Source organism: Arachis hypogaea, chromosome 13, assembly GCF_003086295.3.
Source record: "Arachis hypogaea cultivar Tifrunner chromosome 13, arahy.Tifrunner.gnm2.J5K5, whole genome shotgun sequence".
In the NCBI taxonomy this organism is placed as follows: Eukaryota; Viridiplantae; Streptophyta; class Magnoliopsida; order Fabales; family Fabaceae; genus Arachis; species Arachis hypogaea.
In genome coordinates, this window is record NC_092048.1 from 77675613 (window position 1) to 77697401 (window position 21789).

Genomic DNA, 21789 nt, shown 5'->3' on the forward strand with positions numbered 1-21789 from the left:
TGAGCCATGTCTAATTCCTGGACTGAAGCTTTAGACTAAGAATGCAAGATTCCTGGAATTCATATTAAAAATTTTGGAATCCTTATTTTCCCTTTTCAATAAATTTTCGAAAAAAAAATCCAAAAAAAAATTAGAAAATCATAAAAATCAAAAATATTTTTCTGTTTCTTGTTTGAGTCTTGAGTCATATCATAAGTTTGGTGTCACTTGCATATGCATCTTGCATTTTTTCGAAAATATCATGCATTCATAGTGTTCTTCATGATCTTCAAGTTGTTCTTGGTAAGTCTTCTTGTATGATCTTGATGATTTTTTGTTTTGTGTCTTTTCATGTTTATCATATGCATTCTTGAATTCTTAGTGCCTAAGCATTAAAGAATTCTAAGTTTGGTGTCTTGCATGTTTTCTTTGCATTAAAAGTTTTTTAAAATTGTGTCTATGATGTTCATCTTGGCATTCAAAGTGTTCTTGGTGTTCATCTTGACATTCATAGAATTCTTGCATGCATCACATGTTTTGATCTAAAAATTTCATGCATTGCATAATTTTCATGTTTTTCATAAAAATTTCAAAAATAAAAAAAAATATCTTTCCCTTTTTCTCTCATCAAATTCGAAAATTTGAGTTGACTTTTTCAAAAATTTTTAAAATCAAGTTGTTTCTTATGAGTCAAATCAAATTTTCAATTTGAAAATCTTATCTTTTTCAAAATCTTTTTCAAAAATCAAATCTTTTTCAAAATACTTAGTTATTTTCGAAAATTCCAAAAATATTTTTCAAAAATCTTTTTCTTATTTTTATATCAAATTTTCGAAAATAACATAATCAATTAATGTTTTGATTCAAAAAATTTCAAGTTTGTTACTTACTTGTTAAGAAAGATTCAAACTTTAAGTTCTAGAATCATATCTTGTGATTTCTTGTGAATCAAGTCATTAATTGTGATTTTAAAAATCAAATCTTTTTTTTCAAAAACTAATTTCAATCATATCTTTTCAAAAATATCTTCTTATCTTATCTTTTTCAAAAATATCTTTTCAAATATCTTTTCTAACTTCCTAACTTCTTATCTTTTCAAAATTTGTTTCAACTAACTAACTAACTTTTTGTTTGTTTCTTAACTTTTTCAAAACCACCTAACTAACTCTCTCTCTCTCATTTTCGAAAATATCTTCCCTCTTTTTCAAAAATTTCTTTTTAATTAACTAATTATTTTTATTTTTCATTTTTGATTTCAAAAATTTTCGAAAAATTACTAACATTTTTCAAAAACCATTTTCGAAAATCACTAACTCTTTTTCAAAATAATTTTCGAAAATTATCCCTCCCCCATCTCATTCTATTTATTCATTCATATCCTAACATCTCATCTCACCTCTCTTCCATCCTCACAGTTGTGTTTCTTCCATTATATTACATTCTTTGTCTCCCCCTCTTCTTCCACTCACACAGGAATCCCTATACTGTGGTATAAAGGATCTCCATTATTATTATTATTTTTCTGTGCCTTCTTCTTTGTCATATGAGCAGGAGCAAGGATAAGAACATTCTTGTGAAAGCAGATCCAGAACCTGAAAGCAGATCCAGAACCTGAAAGGACTCTGAAGAGAAAATTAAGAGAAGCCAAAATACAACAATCCAGAGATAACCTTTCAGAAATTTTCGAACAGGAAAAGGAGATGGCAGCCGAAAATAATAATAATGTAAGGAAGATGCTTGGTGACTTTATTGCACCTAATTCCAATTTACATGGAAGAAGCATCTCCATTCCTGCCATTGGAGCAAACAATTTTGAGCTGAAACCTCAATTAGTTTCTCTGATGCAGCAGAACTGCAAGTTTCATGGACTTCCATCTGAAGATCCTTTTCAGTTCTTAACTGAATTCTTGCAGATATGTGATACTGTTAAGACTAATGGAGTAGATCCTGAAGTCTACAGGCTCATGCTTTTTCCCTTTGCTGTAAGAGACAGAGCTAGATTATGGTTGGACTCTCAACCTAAAGACAGCCTGAACTCGTGGGATAAGCTGGTCACGGCTTTCTTAGCCAAGTACTTTCCTCCTCAAAAGCTGAGCAAGCTTAGGGCTGATGTTCAAACCTTCAGACAGAAAGAAGGTGAATCCCTCTATGAAGCTTGGGAAAGATACAAACAGTTGACCAAAAAGTGTCCTTCTGACATGCTTTCAGAATGGACCATCCTGGATATATTCTATGATGGTTTATCTGAGCTATCAAAGATGTCACTGGACACTTCTGCAGGTGGATCCATTCACCTAAAGAAAACGCCTGCAGAAGCTCAAGAACTCATTGACATGGTTGCTAATAACCAGTTCATGTACACTTCTGAAAGGAATCCTGTGAACAATGGGACGCCTATAAAGAAGGGAGTTCTTGAAGTTGATACTCTGAATGCCATATTGGCTCAGAATAAAATATTGACTCAGCAAGTCAATATGATCTCTCAGAGTCTGCATGGAATGCAAGCTGCATCCAACAGTACTCAAGAGGCATCTTCTGAAGAAGAAGCCTATGATCTTGAGAACCCTGCAATAGCAGAGGTAAATTACTTAGGTGAACCTTATGGAAACACCTATAACTCAACATGGAGAAATCATCCAAATTTCTCATGGAAGGATCAAAATCCTCAACAAGGCTTTAATAATGGTGGAAGAAACAGGTTTAGCAATAGCAAGCCTTTTCCATCATCAAGTCAGCAACAGACAGAGAACTCTGAACAAAATGCTTCTAATTTAGCAAATCTAGTCTCTGATCTATCTAAGGCCACTGTAAGTTTCATGAATGAAACAAGGTCTTCCATTAGAAATCTGGAAGCACAAGTGGGCCAGCTGAGTAAAAGGATCACTGAAATCCCTCCTAGTACTCTCCCAAGCAATACAGAAGAGAACCCAAAAGGAAAGTGCAAGGCCATTGACATAAGCGCCATGGCCGAACCTGTGAGGAGAGGAGAGGACGTGAATCCCAAGGAGGAAGACCCCCTAGGATGTCCAGTGGTCAATAAGGAGCTTCCCTCTGAGGAACCAAAGGACTCTGGGGCCCATCTAGAGACCATAGAGATCCCATTGAACCTCCTTATGCCCTTCATGAGCTCTGATGAGTATTCCTCTTCTGAAGAGAATGAGGATGTTACTGAAGAGCAAACTGCCAAGTTTCTTGGTGCAATCATGAAGCTAAATGCCAAATTATTTGGCATTGATACTTGGGAAGTTGAACCTCCCTTGTTCATCAATGAACTAAGTGATCTGGATCAACTGACATTGCCTCAAAAGAGACAGGATCCTGGAAAGTTCATAATACCCTGTACCATAGGCACCATGATCTTTAAGGCTCTGTGTGACCTTGGTTCAGGAATAAACCTCATACCTCTCTCTGTAATAGAGAAACTGGGAATCTATGGGGTGCAGGCTGCTAAAATCTCACTAGAGATGGCAGACAGCTCAAGAAAATAGGCATATGGACAAGTAGAGGATGTGTTAGTAAAGGTTGAAGGCCTTTACATCCCTGCTGATTTCATAGTCCTTGATACTGGAAAGGAAGAGGATGAATCCATCATCCTAGGAAGACCTTTCCTGGCCACAGCAAGAGCTGTGATTGATGTTTACAGAGGTGAAATAGTCCTTCAATGGAATGAGGACTCCCTTGTGTTTAAAACTCAAGGATCTCCCTCTGCAACCATGGAGAGGAAGCATGAAAAGCTTCTCTCAAAGCAGAGTCAACCAGAGCCCCCACAGTCAAACTCTAAGTTTGGTGTTGGGAGACCACAACCAAACTCTAAGTTTGGTGTTGAACTCCCATATCCAAACTCTAAGTTTGGTGTTGAAGAGTTTCAACAATGCTCTGAACATCTGTGAGGCTCCATGAGAGCCCACTGTCAAGCTATTGACATTAAAGAAGCGCTTGTTGGGAGGCAACCCAATGTTTATTTATCTAACTCTATTATTATTGTTTTTCATATTTTCTTAGGTTAATGATCATGTGGAGTCACAAAATAAATATAAAAATTGAAAACGGAATCAAAAACAGCAGAAGAAAAATCACACCCTGGAGGAGCATCTGTCTGGCGTTCAGCGCCAGAACAGAGCATGGTTCTGGTGCTGAACGCCCAAAATGGGCAGCTTCTGGGCGCTGAACGCCAGAACAGGCATGGTTCTGGCGTTCAACGCCAGAAATGGCACACAAATGGGCGTTGAACGCCCAAAATGGCCACCAACCTGGCGCTGAACGCCCAGAGTTGGGTACAAAGGCATTTTTACATGCCTAATGGTGCAGGGATGTAAATGCCTTGACACCTCAGGATCTGTGGACCCCACAGGATCATCTTAGGAGCTGTGGACCCCACAGGATCCACTCAGGATCTGTGGACCCCACAGGATCCCCACCTACCTCCTCTCACTTCTTCTCACCACTCTCTTTCACACAACCCCATAAACACTCTTCCCTAAAAACCCCTCACCAATCACCTCAATCTCTCTTCCCCACTAAACCTTCACCACTCACATCCACCCACTCTTCCCAATAAACCTACCTCATAAACTCCACCTACCTTCAAGATTCAAAACCAATTTCCCACCCCAAACCACCCATATGGCCGAACCTTAACCCCCCTCCCTTCCCTATATAAAGACCTCCATTCTTCATCAAATTCACACAACACACCCTTCTACACTCCTCTTGGCCGAAACCACATCTCCCTCTCCCTCTCCATATTTCTTCTTCTTCTTCTTCTATTCTTTTGTTTATTGCTCGAGGGCGAGCAATATTCTAAGTTTGGTGTGGTAAAAGCATAGCTTTTTTGTTTTTCCATTACCATTGATGGCATCAAAGATCGGAGAATCCTCTAGAAGAGGGAAAGGGAAGATAAAAGCTTCCACATCCGAGTCATGGAAGATGGAAAGATTCATCTCCAAAGCCCATCAAGACCACTTCTATGATGTTGTGGCCAAGAAGAAGGTGATCCCTGAGGTCCCTTTTAAACTCAAAAGAAATGAGTATCCGGAGATCCGACATGAAATTCAAAGAAGAGGTTGGGAAGTTCTAACAAATCCCATCCAACAAGTCAGCATCCTAATGGTTCAAGAGTTCTATGCCAATGCATGGATCACCAAGAACCATGATCAAAGTAAGAACCCGGATCCAAAGAACTATGTTACAATGGTTCGGGGGAAATACTTAGATTTTAGTCCGGAGAATGTGAGGTTGGCGTTCAACTTGCCATACATGGAAGAGAACGCACGCCCCTACACAAGGAGAGTCAACTTTGATCAAAGGTTGGACCAAGTCCTTATGGATATATGTGTAGAAGGAGCTCAATGGAAGATTGACTCCAAAGGCAACCCGGTTCAACTAACAAGATTGGACCTCAAGCCTATAGCTAGAGGATGGTTGGAGTTTATTCAATGCTCAATCATTCCTACTAGCAACCGGTCTGAAGTTACTATAGACCGAGCCATCATGATCCATAGCATCATGATTGGAGAAGAGGTGGAAGTTCATGAGATTATACCTCAAGAACTCTACAAGGTGGCTGACAAATCCTCCACTATGGCAAGGTTAGCCTTTCCTCACCTCATCTTCCACCTATGCAATTCGGCTGGGATTAACATAGAGGGAGATATCCTCATCAAAGAGGACAAGCCCATCACTAAGAAAAAGATGGAGCAAGCAAGAGAGCCCAATCATGGAGCTCAAGAGGCGCAAGAATCTCACTTCCATGAGATCCCTGAGATGCCTCAAATGCACTTTCCTCCATAAAACTATTGGGAGCAAATCAACACCTCCCTAGGAGAATTGAGTTCCAATATGGGACAACTAAGGGTGGAACATCAAGAGCACTCCATCATGCTCCATGAAAAAAGAGAAGATCAGAAAGCAATGAGGGAGGAGCAACAAAGACAAGGAAGAGACATAGAAGAGCTCAAGGACATCATTGGTTCCTCAAGAAGGAAACGCCACCATCACTAAGGTGGATTCATTCCTTGTTCTTATTTCTTCTGTTTTTCGTTTTCTATGTTATGTGCTTATCTATGTTTGTGTCTTCATTACATGATCATTAGTAGTTAGTAACTTTGTCTTAAAGTTATGAATGTCCGATGAATCCATCACCTCTCTTAAATGAAAAATGTTTTAATTCAAAAGAACAAGAAGTACATGAGTTTCGAATTTATCCTTGAACTTAGCTTAATTATATTGATGTGGTGACAATGCTTCTTGTTTTCTGAATGTATGCTTGAACAGTGCATATGTCTTTTGAAGTTGTTGTTTAAGAATGTTAAATATGTTGGCTCTTGAAAGAATGATGATTAGGAGACATGTTATTTGATAATCTGAAAAATCATAAAAATGATTCTTGAAGCAAGAAAAAGCAGCAAAGAACAAAGCTTGCAGAAAAAAAAAATAGAAAGAAAAAGAAAAAGCAAGCAGAAAAAGCCAATAACCCTTAAAACCAAAAGGCAAGGGCAAATAAAAAGGATCCCAAGGCTTTGAGCATCAGTGGATAGGAGGGCCTAAAGGAATAAAATCTTGGTCTAAGCGGCTAAACCAAGCTGTCCCTAACCATGTGCTTGTGGCGTGTACGTGTCAAGTGAAAACTTGAGACTGAGCGGTTAAAGTCAAGGTCCAAAGCAAAAGAAGAGTGTGCTTAAGAACCCTGGACACCTCTAATTGGGGACTTTAGCAAAGCTGAGTCACAATCTGAAAAGGTTCACCCAATTATGTGTCTGTGGCATTTATGTATCCGGTGGTAATACTGGAAAACAAAGTGCTTAGGGCCACAGCCAAGACTCATAAAGAATCTGTGTTCAAGAATCATCATACTGAACTAGGAGAGTCAATAACACTATTCAAAATCTGAAGTTCCTATAGATGCCAATAACACTATTCGGATAATTTATACGCTTTTTGGCATTGTTTTTAGTATGTTTTTAGTAGGATCTAGTTACTTTTAGGGATATTTTCATTAGTTTTTATGTTAAATTCACATTTCTGGACTTTACTATGAGTTTGTGTGTTTTTCTGTGATTTCAGGTATTTTCTGGCTGAAATTGAGGGACTTGAGCAGAAATCAGATTCAGAGGTTGAAAAAGGACTGCTGATGCTGTTGGATTCTGACCTCCCTGCACTCAAAGTGGATTTTTGGAGCTACAGAACTCGAAATGGCAAGCTCCTAATTGCGTTGGAAAGTAGACATTCAGGGCTTTCCAGAAATATATAATAGTCCATACTTTGGCCAAGAATTGATGACGTAAACTGGCGTTCAACGCCAGCCTTCTGCCCAAATCTGACGTCCAGCGCCATAAAAGGATCCAAAACCAGAGTTGAACACCCAAACTGGCACAGAAACTGGCCTTCAACTCGACAAATGACCTCTGCACGTGCAACACTCAGGCTCAGCCCAAACACACACCAAGTGGGCCCCGGAAGTGGATTTATGCATCAATTACTTACTCATGTAAACCCTAGTAGCTAGTTTATTATAAATAGGACCTCTTACTATTGTATGAGGCATCTTTTGATCATCTTAGGATCTTAGGATCATCTTTGAACGCATTGTTCTTAGATCAAGGGGGCTGGCCATCTCGGCCATGCCTGGACCTTTCACTTATGTATTTTCAACGGTAGAGTTTCTGCACTCCATAGATTAAGGTGTGGAGCTCTGCTGTTCCTCAAAGATTAATGCAAAGTACTACTGTTTTCTATTCAATTCTTCTTATTTCGCTTCTAAGATATCCATTCGCACCCAAGAACGTGATGAAGGTGATGATTATGTGTGACGCTCATCACCATTCTCCCCTATGAACGCGTGCCTGACAAACACTTCTGTTCTACATGAATTAAGCTAGAATGAGTATCTCTTAGATCTCCTAACCAGAATCTTCGTGGCGTAAGCTAGAATGATGGCGGCATTCAAGAGAATCCGGAAGGTCTAAACCTTGTCTGTGGTATTCTGAGTAGGATTCAATGATTGAATGACTATGACGAGCTTCAAACTCGCGAGTGCTGGGCGTTAGTGACAGACGCAAAAGGAGGGTGAATCCTATTCCAGCATGATCGAGAACCGACAGATGAATAGCCGTGTCGTGACAGGGTGCGTGAGCATATTATTCACTGAGAGGAGGGGATGTAGCCACTGACAACGGTGATGCCCTTGCATAAAGCCAGCCATGGAAAGGAGTAAGACTGACTGGATGAAGATAGCAGGAAAGCAGAGGTTCAGAGGAACGAAAGCATCTCCATTCGCTTATCTGAAATTCCTACCAATGAATTACATAAGTATCTCTATCCCTATTTTATTATATAATATTCGAAAACACCATTATCACTTTATATCCGCCTGAATGAGATTTACAAGGTGACCATAGCTTGCTTCATACCAACAATCTCCGTGGGATTCGACCCTTACTCACGTAAGGTATTACTTGGACGACCCAGTGCACTTGCTGGTTAGTTGTATCGAAGTTGTGACAATTATGTATTGAGATCAGAGCACCAAGCTCTGGAGCCATTACCAGGATTTGTTCGAGCCTGGAGATCACAATTTCGTGCACCACTCTACTTTGAGAGAAGCTTTTTCTGCTTCCTCTCCATGGATGTAGAGAGAGATCCTTGAGTTGTAAACACAAGGTTGTCCTTATTTAATTGAAGGATCAATTCTCCTCTGTCCACATCAATCACAGCTCTTGCTGTGGCTAGGAAAGGTCTTCCTAGGATGATGGATTCATCCTCTTCCTTTCCAGTGTCTAGGACTATGAAATCAGTAGGGATGTAAAGGCCTTCAACCTTTACTAACACGTCCTCTACTTCTCCATAAGCCTGTTTTCTTGAATTGTCTGCCATCTCTAATGAGATTTTAGCAGCTTGCACCCCATAGATTCCCAGTTTCTCTATTACAGAGAGGGGCATGAGGTTTATTCCTGAACCAAGGTCACACAGAGCCTTAAAGATCATGGTGCCTGGTACAAGGTATTATGAACTTTCCAGGATCCTGTCTCTTCTGAGGCAATGTCAGTTGATCCAAATCACTTAGTTCATTGGTGAACAAGGGAGGTTCATGTTCCCAAGTTTCAATACCAAATAATTTGGCATTCAGCTTCATGATTGCACCAAGGAACTTGGTAGCTTGCTCTTCAGTAACATCCTCATTCTCTTCAGAAGAGGAATACTCATCAGAGCTCATGAATGGCATAAGGAGGTTCAATGGAATCTCTATGGTCTCTATATGAGCCTCAGAGTCCTTTGGTTCCTCAGAGGGAAACTCCTTATTGATCACTGGGCGTCCCAGGAGGTCTTCCTCCTTGGGATTCATGTCCTCTCCTTCCCTTACAGGTTCGGCCATGATGCTTATGTCAATGGTCTTGCACTCTCCTTTTGGATTCTCTTCTGTATTGCTTGGGAGAGTACTAGGAGGGATTTCAGTGATCCTTTTACTCAGCTGGCCCACTTGTGCTTCCAAATTTCTAATGGAAGACCTTGTTTCATTCATGAAACTTATAGTGGCCTTGGATAGATCAGAAACTAAGTTTGCTAAATTAGAAGTATTTTGTTCAGAGTTCTCTGTCTGTTGCTGAGTGGATGATGGAAAAGGTTTATTATTGTTAAACCTGTTTCTTCCACCATTATTAAAGCCTTGTTGAGGCCTTTGATCCTTCCATGAGAGATTTGGATGATTTCTCCATGATGGATTATAGGTGTTTCCATAAGGTTCACCTAAGTAATTCACCTCTACTATTGCAGGGTTTTCAGGATCATAAGCTTCTTCTTCATAAGAAGCCTCTTGAGTACTGTTGGACGCAGCTTGCACTCCATTCAGACTCTGAGAAATCATATTGACTTGCTGAGTCAATATTTTGTTCTGAGCCAATATGGCATTCAGAGTATCAATTTCAAGAACTCCCTTCTTCATAGGCGTCCCATTATTCACAGGATTCCTTTCAGAAGTGTACATGAACTGGTTATTTGCAACCATGTCAATGAGTTCTTGAGCTTTTGCAGGCATTTTCTTTAGGTGAATGGATCCACCTGCAGAAGTATCCAATGACATCTTTGATAACTCAGACAGACCATCATAGAATATATCCAGGATGGTCTATTCTGAAAGCATGTCAGAAGGACACTTTTTAGTCAACTGTTTGTATCTTTCCCAAGCTTCATAGAGGGATTCACCTTCTTTTTGTCTGAAGGTTTGAACATCCACTCTAAGCTTGCTCAGCTTTTGAGGAGGAAAGAACTTGGCTAAGAAAGCCGTGACCAGCTTATCCCAAGAGTTCAGTCTGTCTTTGGGTTGAGAGTCCAACCACACTCTAGCTCTGTCTCTTACAGCAAAAGGGAAAAGCATGAGCCTGTAGACTTCAGGATCTACTCCATTAGTCTTTACAGTATCACATATCTGCAAGAATTCAGTTAAGAACTGAAAAGGATCTTCAGATGGAAGTCCATGAAACTTACAGTTCTGCTGCATCAGAGAAACTAGCTGAGGTTTCAGCTCAAAGTTGTTTGCTCCAATGGCAGGAATGGAGATGCTTCTTCCATGTAAATTGGAATTAGGTGTAGTAAAGTCCCCAAGCATTCTCCTTGCATTGTTGTTGTTAGGTTCGGCTGCCATCTCCCTTACTTGTTCGAAATTTTCAATAAGGTTGTCTCTGGATTGCTGTAATTTAGCTTCTCTTAGTTTCCTTTTCAAAGTCCTTTCAGGTTCTGGATCAGCTTCAACAAGAATGCCTTTTTCTCTGTCCCTGCTCATAAGAAAGAGAAGAGAAAAAGAAAAGAAGAGGAATCCTCTATGTCACAGGAAAGAGGTTCCTTATTGTTAGTAGAAAAGGAAGAAGAAGAAAAATTCGAACACAGATAGAAGAGGGGGTTCGAATTTGGTGAGTGATGTGAGGAAGAGATGTTAGTAGATGAATAAATAAATGGAATAAGAGGAGAGAGGGAGAGGATTTTCGAAAATAATTTTTGAAAAAGAGTTAATGATTTTCGAAAATAGTTTTTGAAAAAGGTTAGTAATTTTCGAAAATTAAAATTAAAAATTAAAATAATTAATTAATTAAAAAGAAATTTTGAAAAAAGAGGGAAGATGTTTTCGAAAATTAGAGAGAGAGAGAGAGTTAGTTAGGTGGTTTTGAAAAAGATAAGAAACAAACAAAAAGTTAGTTAGTTAGTTGAAACAAATTTTGAAAAGATAAGACGTTAGAAGAGATATTTTGAAATCAATTTTTTTTTTGAAAAAGGTGAGATAAGAAGATATTTTTGAAAAGATATAATAGAAATTAGTTTTTGAAAAAGATTTGAATTTTTAAAATCACAATTAATGACTTCATTCACAAGAAATCACAAGATATGATTCTAGAACTTAAAGTTTGAATCTTTCTTAACAAGCAAGTAACAAACTTGAAATTTTTGAATCAAAACATTAATTGTTATTGTTATTTTCGAAAATTTGAGTTAAAATTAAGAAAAAGATTTTTGAAAAATATTTTTAGAGTTTTCAAAAATAACTAAGAAAAATGAAAAAGATTTGAATTTTGAAAAAGATTTTGAAAAAGATAAGATTTTTAAATTGAAAATTTGATTTGACTCATAAAAACAACTAGATTTTAAAAATTTTTGAAAAAGTCAAATCTAATTTTCGAAATTTTAAGAGAGAAAAAGGGAAAGATATTTTTTTGATTTTTTGAATTTTTATGATGAGAGAGAAAAACACTAAAAATGCTCAATGCATGGAAATTTTGGATCAAAACAATGAATGCATGCAAGAATGCTATGAATGTCAAGATGAACACCAAGAACACTATGAAGATCATGATGAACATCAAGAACACATTTTTGAAAAATTTTTAATGCAAAGAAAACATGCAAGACACCAAACTTAGAAATCTTTAATGCTTAGTCACTAAGAATTCAAGAATGCATATGAAAAACACCATACGACCCAAAACAAAAAATCATCAAGATCAAACAAGAAGACTTACCAAGAACAACTTGAAGATTATGAAGAACACTATGAATGCATGAAATTTTCGAAAAATGCAAGATGAGCATGCAATTGACACCAAACTTATAACATGACTCAAGACTCAAACAAGAACACAAAAAAATATTTTTGATTTTTATGATTTTATGATTTTTTTTGTATTTTCCTTTAATTTTTTCGAAAATCATTTTGAAAAAAGAAAAATAAGGATTCCAAAATTTTTAATATGAATTCCAGGAATCTTATGCTCTTTAGTCTAAAGCTCCAATCAAAGGGTCAGGCATGGCTTAATAGCCAGCCAAGCTTTAGCATGTAACAGGTAGATCATGAACAGCAGTAGGTGGATTAGCACCAACTAGCTTACTCTTGATAACAAATTGGAAGCCTCAGTCCAAATGAATTTAGACATGGCTTTACAGCCAGCCAGGCTTCACATGCTTCATGAAAGACTAGAATTCATTCTTAAAAATTTTGAATAAAATTATAAAATTTTTGAAAACATTTTTATTTTAAAATTTTTTTGAAAACAAAGGAGAAAATTTTGAAAGATTTTTGAAAAATTTTTGAAAAGAAAACAAAAAGAAAGTTACCTAATCTGAGCAACAAGATGAACCGTCAGTTGTCCAAACTCGAACAATCCCCGGCAACGGCGCCAAAAACTTGGTGGACGAAATTGTGATTACACTTTGATTATGTAAAATTCATTGCTCTTTCTTTCCCTGGCAATGGCACCAAAAAATGGACGAAATTGTGATTACACTTTGATGCCAATACCATGGTTCACAACTTCGCACAACTAACCAGCAAGTGCATTGGGTCGTCCAAGTAATACCTTACGTGAGTAAGGGTCGAATCCCACGGAGATTGTTGGTATGAAGCAAGCTATGGTCACCTTGTAAATCTCAGTCAGGCAGATATAAAATAGTAATGGGGTTTTCGAAAATAATACTAAAATAAGGATAGAAATACTTATGTAATTCATTGGGTAGAATTTCAGATAAGCGTGTAGAGATGCTTTCATTCCTCTGAACCTCTGCTTTCCTGCTATCTTCATCCAATCAATCTTACTTCTTTCTATGGCTAGCTTTATGTAAGGATGTCACCGGTGCCAATGGCTACTTTCGATCTCTCTCGGGAAAATGATCCAAATGCTCTGTCACAGCACGGCTAATCGTCTGGAGGCATCACCTTTGTCGTTGGTTGCATCTTATTCCTCCCTGTGAAAATGGTCCGATGCGCTGTCACTGCATGGCTAATCATCTGGAGGTTCTCGATCATACTGGAATAGGATTTACTATCCTTTTGCGTCTGTCACTATGCCCAGCACTCGCGAGTTTGAAGCTCGTCACAGTCATTCATTCCCAGAATCCTACTCGAAATACCACGGACAAGGTTTAGACTTTCTGGATTCTCATGAATGCCACCATCAATCTAGCTTATACCACGAAGATCCCAATATCTCGGACTCGGTCCCCTATATTAGTAATCTAAGAGATACTCGTTCAATCGAAGGTAGAACGGGAGTGGTTGTCAGGCACGCGTTCATAGGGAATGTTGATGATTGTCACGTTCATCACATTCATGTTGAAGTGCGAATGAATATCTTAGAAGCGGAACAAGTGATTTGAATAGAAAACAGTAGTACTTTGCAGTAATCTTTGAGGAACAGCAGAGCTCCACACCTTAATCTATGGAGTATAGAAACTCTACCGTTAAAAATACATAAGTGAAAGGTCCAGGCATGGCCGAATGGCCAGCCCCTCTGATCTAAGAACCAGGCGTCCAAAGATGTCTAATACAATAGTAAAAGGTCCTATTTATAATAAACTAGCTACTAGGGTTTACAAAAGTAAGTAATTGATGCATAAATCCACTTCCGGGGTCCACTTGGTGTGTGCTTGGGCTGAGCTTGAAGTCTACACGTGGAGAGGTCATTCTTGGAGTTGAACTCCACTTTGCAACTTGTTTCTGGCACTGGACGCCAGAATTGGGCAGAGAGCTGGCGTTGAACGCCAGTTTGCGTTGGACTATTATATATTGCTGGAAAGCCCTGGATGTCTAGAAAATCCACTTTGAGTGCAGGGAGGTCAGAATCCAACATCAGCAGTCCTTCTTCAACCTCTGAATCTGATTTTTGCTCAAGTCCCTCAATTTCAGCCAGAAAATACCTGAAATCACAGAAAAACACACAAACTCATAGTAAAGTCCAGAAATGTGAATTTAACATAAAAACTAATGAAAACATCCCTAAAAGTAACTAGATCCTACTAAAAACATGCTAAAAACAATTCCAAAAAGCGTATAAATTATCCGCTAATCACAAGCATAGCCTCAAACCAAAATCAACCTCATCAATTAATCGCTTACAACAATGAAACCAGTCACAATCACAGCCAAGTCAGGATCAATAAATCATGACACAGAAAATTAGTCTAACCATTAATAAATTATTTATATACTCTTAAAGGTTACTATATTATTTCATAAAATCACAGGTTCTCAAAACAGTTTAATCCCTTAGTTCCAATCCTTCAATAACCACCAAAACCAATCTCAACTAGTCACAAGTAAACTTCACAGCCATTCCCATGCATCAAATATCCAATTCAACATCAAACAAGTCAATAATTCACCCAAAATCAGAATCTCAACCAATTCAGCAATATCACATGAAATCAGAATTGTCAACAAATCCATTAAAATCAGAAAACCAATATCAGTCATAGCATTAACCAATCACAATTCAAACTCGACTCATCAATCATCAACATGTCAGTTTTTCTTTATAATTAACTCAACATATTTTTAATTTAGTAGGTATCACAAGGTTAATCACCATTCACTACCATATTTAATTCAAATCACAACTCAGAAAAATTGCAATAGCTAACCATTCTCAAACACATTTCAAATCATTCATGTAAATTAAGAAGTCCTTAATTATTATTAACCATTTGCACTTATCTAATTAACTTTTTAGGCATTCTAAATTAAAAACGTTAAATCCCCTACCTCAATTAGTCGAAACCATCGAATTTAAACGCAACGATTCCTTTCTTTTTCCCAGTTTTCAACAGCCAATGCGGCCGGAACAGCAGCAGCAGCCTCACTTCTTCTGGGGCAGCAACAATGACAAGGTTAAACGCCTCCTCTCCTCTCCGATCTGAGATTCTAGAAGTAGCAGCCATTTTCAAACAGAGCCAGCAGCGACGTGAGGTGGCCACGGCAGCAAGCAAAAACCATGAATTCAAATCGGATAAGAGTAACAATTCTGGAAGTTCAATTCTGGAAGTTCAGGGCAAAATCAAATTGATAACAAGCGCAAGGCTAATAAAATGGCAGTGGAATAAACAAAAACATCAAGTGATGATTCAGAACACGGATGTCTTACAACAATTAGAAGGTAATAACAGAACGAAGAAGCTACGGCAGCGGTATAGGCAACTGCAACAGCAAGCTCGGAGGGTGGCAGAGCAACTTCCTCCTCCAGCGACGGCTTGGTGAGACGCGGCAGCAGTAGGGTGCAACAACGGCGGCGCTGTAGCTCAGTAACGGTGACGCGGTGGCAGCTCGCGTGGATGGCGACGGCAACCCACAGCACTGACGGCGACAAGGCTAGTCGCGGGCTTCTTCCTCGTGGTGTCTGGCTCTCTCTCCGCGCTTGACGGCGTTCGATGGCAATGGAGGCATGGCGGCGACGCAGCAAAGGTTCCCTCCTCCCTTGGCTCTCGCGTGGTTCTTCCTTCCTCCTTGAACAGCGACGACGGCGTCCTCTTCGTTGGCAATATTGACGGCAGCGATGGCGAGGCGGGCTGGACGTGGTGCAGCTTCGTTCACAAGGTGTGGGTGTGTGACAGAAGGGGTGTGGGCTGAATGAGTGTGGTGTCCTGAGTGTGTATGTGTGCCGCGGTGAAGCTGAGGAAGAGAAGGGGAGTCTGTACGCTTGTGATGAGGGTGACGGCGCTGAAGAGAGTGGGGGAGGGTTAGGGTTTCTGATTAGTAACTTAGGGTTTCCAATTTGGGAATTAGGGTTAGAAATTAGGGATTTTATAAAATAATAAGGATAGGTATGAATAGATATTTTGATAAAATTGAAGGGTAGAGTTATTTTAAAATCAAATATACTTTATTAAAAATATTTAGGAACATTATTTATCAACATATTGCTAAGTTCAATCAATTATTTCTAATTTACATTATAAAATGAACAAGTTAATTATATTTTGTAAAGTACAATTTAAATTCAAATATCAATTTTCTAGATTAAATCATACAAATCTCTATTATTTTTCTATCTCCGAAATTTTAATTTCAATTTATAAAATAATTAATTATAATAAAGTTGTACATAAATATTAATTGATTTAAACTTAAAATAGTTATAAATATCAATCTAATCATTTCTAGTAAAATAATTTCTAGGAGTTCAAGTTAATAATATAATTCATTCAAAATAGAATTTATTTAAATTAAATTATACAATTATTCTAATTTTTCAATTATTAAAATTATAATTTCTGTAATACCCGATCTAACCGAAATTTAGTAAATAATAAGTTAAATAGGAGCGAATATGGTCGGAAGATTTGGCAATTGGAATTTGATAATTTAAATATGATATTTGGATTCAGTGAATTTTTCCGAGTCGGAAAATATAGTTTTCTGCGTAAAAGTGCGCAGTGGAATTTTGACCGGCAGTACCGGCTGAGATCTGTCTGGTACTACAACTGAGGAAATTGATTATGGGTAAATAAGATTAAGAAATGAGGAATTATAATTAGGGAAGGTAGAAATATTTAAAGTGCGATTTAGAGCGCTAATCTTAAAGGTTTTGGCCCAAAATTGGGCCAATGGGCAAAAATAAGTGAACCGGGCCTAAGTGGGCCCAAGACCCAACATATATAAACATTAGTTGTGAGCATTTCAGCTCATTTTACCCTAAAAAGAAGGGTTGGGGCGCTGATTTGAGAAGAGAGAAGAGAAGAGAGAAAACCTAACTCTCTTTGATCTTCAAACCACCATAACTTGAGCTACGGAGCTCCGATTGACGAGCCGTTTGCGGCCACGCGTTGCTCTTCTCATCCTCTACAATTCTATCTAAGTTTGGTGGTAAGTATTTCATTTATCTCTGCCCAGTTTTCGAAATTCCCCACTGTTATACGTTTTTGGATAGTTAGTGTTGAAATCTTGTGATTTTGGGTGTTTAGGGATACTCCAATATGGATTCTAAGTGGGTTCTATCCCTACTTCATATGGGCTGAGGTAAGAAGTGCTCAAACCCTTGTGATTTGTCATTTTTATGAGCCCTAGGTTGATGTATGTATGTGACATTGGTTATGTTAGTGTATTTGGTGATGTTGGTGCACAATTGGGAGATTGGTATTGCTTGAGGAGCTTTGGTAAGGCTTGGAGCTAAGGTTGGTGAAGAATTCCAAAGAAGAGGCTCAATTGGTTTGGCTACAAGAGGTACGGTTTAAGTTTCATTTAAGTACCGTGTGTTGTGATGAGAATTCCTAGGCTAGATACCCCTAGGATTAAGTTTGGATTGTGTAAATGGTTGGTGCTAATATGCATAGTTGATATGTAATGTGAATTAATGATTGGGTTGAGAATTGTGTGACCTTGTATGCTTGGTGTATTGAGAATTTGATGTACTGGGTAATGAGTATTGATTTGTGGTTTATGCATTTAAATTATGAAGATTGGGCCGGAGGCCGTGAATTTTGGGCCGGAGGCCGGAAAGAGGTAAGAAAGGTAAGTCGATGTGTGCATTGTATGATGGCACAAGTGATTGGATGAATTTCAGATAATAAATATATGAATGATTAGGTTGGTTATTGAATAATAAGGTTTGAGAAGTTGAAGTGTGGAATTTGGTAATTTTGGGTGAAATTATGTAGACGAGGTATGTTTGGTTCGGTTGAGATATATTATGTGATCATATATGTGATTATGATTATTGATGCCTTGATGGTATGATGATGCATTAGAGATATGTATGTTGTGATATATGCTTGGGGAATGATTAAGGTTGATTTGTGGGTGAAATCACGTGATAGTGAGTATGATATTGATTACGTATAATGATGGTTGATTGGAAATGGTATTATTGGAAATTGGGATGAGGAAGGATGTATGACATGATATTGTGTTTGTCCTTTAGCCATTTGATTGAGAAGTGTTAAAATGGTTAGATGTGGTTTTGGGAATTTTTGGTAAAGTGTCAATGTGTGAGTTGAGGATGGCTTGATGTGGATTTTGGTACATTTTGATTGATTTCAAAAAGGGTTGAAATTGGCATGTTTTGGTCGATTTTGAAAAGAGTTGAAAATGGCTTGTTTTGAAAATGGCACCTAGTGGTTTGGTATGAAAACATGGTTTTTGGGCATACTTTGACGGGACATAACTTGGACTACGGATCTCTGTTTTGTGCCAAATCTGTTTAGAAATGAAATTGGATCCGGGATGTCCATGCCGTTTGAAGAACGGGTGAAAAATGATTTAAAATGAGAAAGTTATGTCCGTCGGAAGATTGGAGGTTGAATCTGTAAATTCTGCAGCTTTTAACTTAGAAAATTTTTAGCAGAATGACCCTCCACGCGTAGGCGCACTTGGCGCGTACGCGTCGTTCTTCAAGAAGGCACTATCCACGCGTGCGCGTGGTGTGCGCGGGCGCGTCGATGCGCTGCACCAAATGCCCAGCTATTTTCCCCAGAGTTGTGCCAGAGTTGTGCCAGTTTTGTGCCTGGGGCGCAAGAGCACCCACGCGTACGCGTGGCTGACGCTTGCGCGTCGTTTGGCTATTTTTCAACCCGCGCGTCCGCGAGTATGATGCTTGCGCGTCGATGAGTTTTGTGGCCATCCACGCGTGCGCGTGAAGTGCGCGTACGCGTGGCCCTGTTTTCATGCCAAAGTTGATTTTTGAGTTTTAAAAGCCAAATCTCATACTTCTAAACCTCCGATCTCACCTCTCATGTATTAAATCATTCTGATATGCCTAGCAATGAGCTAGGGGATGTGGTAACTTGCGAGTGAAGCAAGGGGAAAAGTTATGATCAATGATGATCAAAGATGATTATATGAGATATGGAGGATGACGGTGGAAGTACCGTGTATGCCATGAGCCGGAGGGCTATATTTATTGATAAATGGCCCGTTCTTGATTGGACCATGAGCCGGATGGCTGAGTTATTGCCGGGTTACGGCAAAGCCATTATTGTTTATGGCTGAGTATAAATGCATATATGATTAATGAATGAATATGTTAAATGGATAATAATGACAAAAAAAATATTGAAATGTGATGTGCGACCCCGGGTAGTAGGCAGTGGCGTTGTCCACTTGCTCCGGGTATGAGACGGGAAAGGAGGATTATGATAAACGAGTTTAATCGTGGGGCTTTGAATAAATGTGTATTTGTGATACCTGGGTAGTAGCAAGGGTCGTGGTTCGTCCCGCTTGCTCTGGGTCATTGTCTGAGGATTGATAATAATGAAGGGTGATTATGAATAAATGTTTATTTGTGATACTTGGGTAGTAGCAAGGGTTGTGGTTCGTCCCACTTGCTCCAAGTTAATGTTTGAGATTTGGTAACAATGAATGTTGATAATATGAATTGAGATTGAATGAATATATGTTTGAGATGCCTAGGCAGTAGTAAGGGTTGTGGTTCGTCCCACTTGCTCCGGGCCAATGCTTGAGATACCTGGGTAGTAGCAAGGGTTGTGGTTCGTCCCACTTGCTCCAGGTCAGAGATTGCGACGCCTGGGTAGTAGCGGCAGTAGTGGTGAATCCACTCGCTCCAGGTTGAGCTTTTAGACACCCGCCTGGGTAGTAGCCGCAGTAGTGATTATTTCACTGGCTCTGGGTTGAGCGGGCAGTAGCAAGGGGGTTGTAGCTCAAACCTACTTGCTCCGCAAGGGGTGTTTCTGTCCAATGGTTAGCTACCAGGACATGTCGGGTTGGCTATATAACCGACAGATGATATCATCAGCCATAGGGCAGGCATTCATCATTTGCATATGTTTGAATTGTTTGGGTTTGCCATTTGTCTTGGATTTCTACATCATATATGCCATGTTACCTGACTATGTGCTACTTGTTCTACTTGTATCATGTTTGTGTATTACTTGCCTGTATTGCTTGTGTTTGTACAACTGAGAGACCCTTCATGCTGGTGTCGGTGGGTGTGAGGGCTGTTCTTGATGGGATGAATTGATGATGCGATTGCATGATGATGTATTGATATAGAACTACTGAGGCAGAACAACTGGTGATGGTTTTGCTTATGATTCTGAGTCTGATTCGTGGAAGAGTCAGCGAGTTGGGAAACATGTGAAACATGAAGTAAATTTAGCACTCCCTTATGACAGTTGCCTATTCATGGATTAGCGAGAACCTAGGATGAATAATTGGTGAAGAAGTTTAGGATGCTTAGTGAGTTTTTGTTGTAGTACATTGAATTTATTTGGCACTTTTACCGTACTGGGAACCCATGGGCCCAGGGTTCTCATTCCGTATATATCTCTTGTTTTTCAGACACAGGTCCAGGTTCTCAGAAGTGAGTTGTGGGTCGCCTGAGAGACGACGAAGATCTTTATTTCCTCTACTTTGTGTTTTGATTAGAATCTCTCCACCTTTGTTTTGGAAAGTTTATATTATGTATTGAACTCTTTGAATTTGCCTATAGAGGCTCTCATGTTTCCTTCGGGAGAGATTAGGATATACTGTTGTCAACTAATTTCATAATGTACTCTAGCCGACCTAAACTTCGCGGGTCGCGACTAGTAGCTATTTACTTATGTTATATATATCTATCTGTTATCTATCTCTTAATCTCCTTTACGCCTTGTCCGTATATCATTTTCGGCTTCACGGTTTATCTTTTGTTGTCGAAACGTGAGAGATACGTCTTCGCGATTTTATTTCTACTCTTTTCAGGCTTCTCAATTAATACTCCTTTTGAAATTACCTATATTTATTTATTAAAAATCCACCTGAGAGTCGTACCACCGTAATATCATTGACTTATGACTCGAGCATAAGGATTTGAATATTAGGGTGTTACATTATGGTATCAGAGCAGTTCGTCCTCGTGAGCCTGAGGGATGGAACTGCTTATGCTTCAATGCATACTCTGAGTCTGTGCCTGTGCTAGTTAGGGTATCTAATCGATACATCTAGCATGAAGTCCATGAGTGTACCTTTGGTACTTTGAAGCACTATACTTCCGATATTGAGACTGATCAACTTGATATCGATTGTTTGGTGTGTATAGGAACCAGATGGCACCTCGTGGACCCGGTCGGGGACGTGAAAGAGATCGTACTAATACGCAGGAACCGGAAATCAACCCGAATAACCCGGTAAACCTTATGGCGGCGTTGGAGAATATGGCTGCTGCTATGCAGGCCACTACGGAGGCTCTTGGGCAACAGATGAACAATAATGGCAATGGCGGAAGGGAAGCTCAGGGCCCGATGACACTAGCAACCTTCTTAAAGGTTAATCCACCTAAGTTCAAGGGAACCACCAATCCGACTGAAGTTGATACTTAGTTTCAGGCCATGGAGCGAGCACTGCAAGCGTAGTTGGTGCCTGAAGAGCAGCGTGTTGAATTCGCTACCTATCTACTCACGGGGGAAGCATCACATTAGTGGCAAGGGGCTCGACGTCTCCTGCAACAGGGGAATGATCATATCACTTGGGATGCCTTCCAGGTGGAATTCTATAAGAAGTACTTTCTGAATTCCGCCAAGACAGCCAAGGAATTGGAGTTACTGCAGCTAAAGCAAGGTGCTATGTCC

General features: G+C 39.2%; 2 non-coding genes across 2 annotated transcripts; one reads left to right on the forward strand and one right to left on the reverse strand.

The window, feature by feature from the left end:
* Positions 1 to 2075: 2075 nt before the first annotated feature.
* LOC112739311 (small nucleolar RNA R71) lies at positions 2076 to 2183 on the reverse strand. Its single transcript, XR_003170243.1, has one exon. It is a non-coding gene; the product is annotated as a small nucleolar RNA R71 (small nucleolar RNA).
* Positions 2184 to 10108: 7925 nt separating this feature from the next.
* LOC112739626 (small nucleolar RNA R71) lies at positions 10109 to 10216 on the forward strand. The gene has a single exon (XR_003170557.1). It is a non-coding gene; the product is annotated as a small nucleolar RNA R71 (small nucleolar RNA).
* Positions 10217 to 21789: the final 11573 nt, after the last annotated feature.